This window comes from Carlito syrichta, unplaced genomic scaffold, assembly GCF_000164805.1.
Source record: "Carlito syrichta isolate Samal-C Ts95f unplaced genomic scaffold, Tarsius_syrichta-2.0.1 Scaffold70924, whole genome shotgun sequence".
Lineage (NCBI taxonomy): Eukaryota > Metazoa > Chordata > Mammalia > Primates > Tarsiidae > Carlito > Carlito syrichta.
In genome coordinates this window covers 1,284-5,365 of record NW_007015020.1, presented here as the reverse complement: position 1 = coordinate 5,365, position 4,082 = coordinate 1,284, and the positions used below count along the sequence as shown (strand labels likewise).

The following is a 4,082-nucleotide window of genomic DNA, read 5'->3' as shown; positions in this document are numbered from 1 at the left end:
GGTCTCAAACTACAAACGTTGATATCAAGACAATAATGGAGAGATTAAAAAGAATTGAGGAGACACAAGAAGAAACTAGGAAGGAGCTAATATCTGAGATAACAGTAATAAAGAATACTGTGAACGAAATAAATAACAAACTGATAAGCCTGGAAAGCAGAATTACCCAAGCAGAAGAAAGAATCTCAGAGCTTGAGGACCAAAATATAGAACTAACCTAAACTCTTAAAAACACAGAAAACAAGCTCAAAAAGACAGAACAAAACCTTCAAGAGATGAGCGATTACTTCAAGAGACCAAACCTAAGAGTAATTGGCATACCTGAGGCAAAAAAGAGAGACAGGGACCACACTAGAACAAACTTTCCATGAGATCACTCAAGAAAACTTCCCTTATCTAATCAGTGATGCAAAAATTCAAACACAAGAGATTCAGAGAACCCCTGCAAGACAACAAATGAGAAGACCAACTCCTAGACACATAATAATTCGCCTAAACAAAGTAGGCATGAAAGAAAAAATCCTAAAGGCAGCAAGAAAAAAAGGCCAGATCACCTACCATGGAAGACCAATCAGAATAGCAGCAGATTTATCTACAGAAACCCTACAGGCTAGGAGAGCTTGGAGCCCTATCTTCAAAGTCCTAAAAGATGAGCAATTTCAACCAAGAATAACTTACCCAGTCAAGCTAAGCTTCATCAGCGAGGGAGAATTAAAATCTTTCCCAGATATCCAATCCCTAAGAACTTATGCTGCCACCAAACCACCTCTACATGAAACACTTAAGAAAGTACTAAACACAGAAGAAAAGGAAAAAAGAACAACGTTCTTCAAAAGAGTACAGGGAAAAGAATAAAAATATACATGAACCAACCCCAAAACCAAAAGAAAGACAAAAAAGAACCAAGTGGAAGAACAACAATACTGATTTTTTTGATTTATTGTAGGCGCGGGATTACAGGCTGAGCCACCGGCAGGGGTCATTCTTATTTCAATCTCCTCAACATGTGGTGAGCCATTCCCCATGTGACAACCTATGTTTGTTGTTTTACATTTTCATTCATTACTTCCTTATCTACTCACTTTTATATCTTTTTTCTTCTCTTTCTGGGGCTTCTATTAAATGAATGCTGAATAATCTTCTATGATTATTATAAGTAAAGAGTTAACGAAACCCTTTCTTCTGTAAAAGAAATTGACTTTGTAACAACTCTAAATTTCACAATTGAATCAGAATCTCATTTTTCATGTCATCTGTTGTTTTACTTATTTATTTTTATTTTTATTTTTTAATTTTTTTCCACTTAAACAGGATTCTTATTCATCAATCATATGGTTTTCCCACTTGCTACCCAGTGTGAGGCACATTTCGTACCAACATTGATGGAGGCCAAGGAGTGTCCACAGCTGCTCTGGACAAGCTCGTGTCTCCCACTTTGTACTCAGAGAAGGGCAGCTCACGGCGCAGAGTAAGGCAGGATACTGGGGAGGCAGAGGCCACGGTCCAGCTTAACAACAGAGACCTGGAGTGGTGACCAGGGACCAAACTCTCTCCATTCCCCCAGCAGGAGCAAATGTCCTTGAGTTCAAATGCTAAAACTTGCAGTTTAGCGTGTGAAGGAATTTCAGCTTCCAAGAACAGTCACTATACCCTTCCTTACATACGTACGAGGGAAGGCCACGGAAGAATCAGCGTCTACATGACACACCTTCAATCCCTGACTTCATCAGAGTCACGAGATTTTGCTAATAAAAACTCTGCTCCTCTGAGGAACTGGCCTTTATAGTGCTCCAGGCAGAGGTGCAGACAGCTCATTCACGTGGAGTCCCAAAATTGTGATGCCTGGAAACAAGCACAGTATCTTAACGTCTACTGTTTGCTGTTTCTCTTCCAGTACTGTGCCACTGATTCTTGCATGAAGTTCTGGAACGCTGACTCTTCATGACTTTCTTCTGTAACTCTGTGGTCGCTGTCATCGGTGTCACTGTCTCCTTCCTCATCTTCTTCATCCAAGGTTCTTCAGGTCAGGATCAAGTCAGAAGGATCGAGCACAGGAGATGCACTGCCTTTGGCAGTCCCTGTGTCCAAGGACACCGAGCCCATATCCTTGCGAAGGCAGTCCAGCTGTTGTTTCTGCTGCTGGCTCTGTGCACTGGCCAGTGCTTTCTTCAGATGTTCATATTCAGGACTATATTCCCGTTTGTATTCCTCGGCAGCACTGGTGACCAGCATGAAGAGCTTCTCCATGACAGCAGACACACCCACCACCTTGAGCATGCTGTAAAATTCATCCAGAACCAGGCTCATTGAACGAGTCAGGTTACTGACGTATGATGTCTCTTGATTCAAGGCATCCTGGAAAGCCTCAAAATCCATTCCACTGCAAAGCTGTGATCAATGTTGTCAGTTTTATTCATGACCACAATGAAAGGCAGCTTGGTTTTGTACAAGATGCTGTAGGTGCACAGCATATTGGACATGAAGGTCACTGGGTTCGTACTTCACGATGTGTCCGTTACATAGATGACAACTGTGGGAAGTGAGGAAGCCAGGGCCTCAGTGATGATTGTCCCAGAAGCCGACCAGGTGAATACCTCAATCTGTCCAGGCATGTCAATCAAGACATATTTAGACATGTTCTGGGCCTTCTTGATAAACTTCATCACCTGATCAAATCTCTGGTAGCAAAGAGATTGAGTGAGGTCACTATGTCACCATTGGGCCCACGCCCATATTGTTTCATGACTTCTTTATACTTCACAGTGTCACAAATATCAATATTGGCAGGAAAGGGAAATTCGTGAACAGCTAGGTCCAAGTTGATCACATATGGCAGACAGCCTTGGCTATGCAGATGTCCCATGAGCCTCTGTACAAAGGTTGTCTTCCCGACCCCGCTATTCCCAGCACTGACACACTGGGGACCGGGGGCCGCTGGGAGCCTGCGTCTCCACTGTTGCTGTGGGTGCCGCCATCTTCCTCCTGTCCCCTACTTATTTTTAAAGGGAAACCTTATACATATGGAATGAACCTAAATGGTGCATTAAAGGAATTTCTTTGCCTGAGAAAAAGTTGTCAACCTGTGAAATGGTTGACTTTAGGTTGAAAGTGGGAGCAGGCATGGGGGCTTTCACCGCTGCTTTACTGGTGGCTCTGACTTGCTACTTCTGGAAGAAAAATCAAAAGTAAGTGCCCTCATTGAAATGATTGCATCAGAACTAGAGGGTCTGTTTTGTTGTGAAAATTTTAGACTTCATTATATCCAAATAATAGATTATTTCAGAGACACAAGAAGTTTCTTCTTATGAAGGAATTTTAAGAAAGGCATTTGAGAAAACAAGCAGAGGAAATGATTATTGTTCTGATAATAGAAAGATTATAGTGTGAAAATGGGCTTAAAAAAACACAATGTCAAAAAATAAACTAAACATGTATTCAGCCTTTGCAAAGTTTAAAAAAAAAAGTTCCCTTCCTGGAAACTGGCAACAGCAATTGCTGGCTAGGTTAAACTGTTTAACAGCTTTTTTTCTCGTTTCTGTGAACCCCGCTTGCATTACTTGAAAGTACCTAGACCTCCAGGATGTTGTGGTTTGACCCACTTGGAAAGTCCCAGTGTGGTTTGGCCCCATTTAAGCAAGCCCCTACAGTTAATGGGGGCCCCTTGCTGTGGAACTGTCATGTCCAGCAGGCAAGTGGCTGCCAGCCTGGCTCTTAGCTAATAAACCTCTCCTTTTATGACTTGTACTTTTGGTGTCGGTGTCTGTGAATTAAGCCCTTGGTCCCTATTTCAACAGAAATTAGAGATTGTTGAATTAGAGCTGTTTGTTATAAAACAAGGAAACCTGGAGGCTTCATGTCATTCAGGTAGATGTCAGCAGAGCTTAGATTGGAGGGCAGATTCTCTCTCTTTCTTTTAATGACATAATTCTGTCTTCTTGCTTTACCTTTTCTTTAATTTCTTATGAGCAGCTATTTGCAAAGGCATAGACCTGGAATATCTGAAATGGAATATTGAGCTTAACTCTTGAATGAATATTGATCTGTTACATGACTTGAATCTTTAAAAAAAGAATTATATCTCA

The 4,082-nt window shown here is 41.5% G+C and overlaps 1 pseudogene; it reads right to left on the bottom strand.

Moving 5' to 3' along the window:
• Window positions 1–1,869: 1,869 nt before the first annotated feature.
• LOC103254395 lies at window positions 1,870–2,978 on the bottom strand (annotated as a pseudogene).
• Between the last annotated feature and the right edge of the window lie 1,104 nt (window positions 2,979–4,082).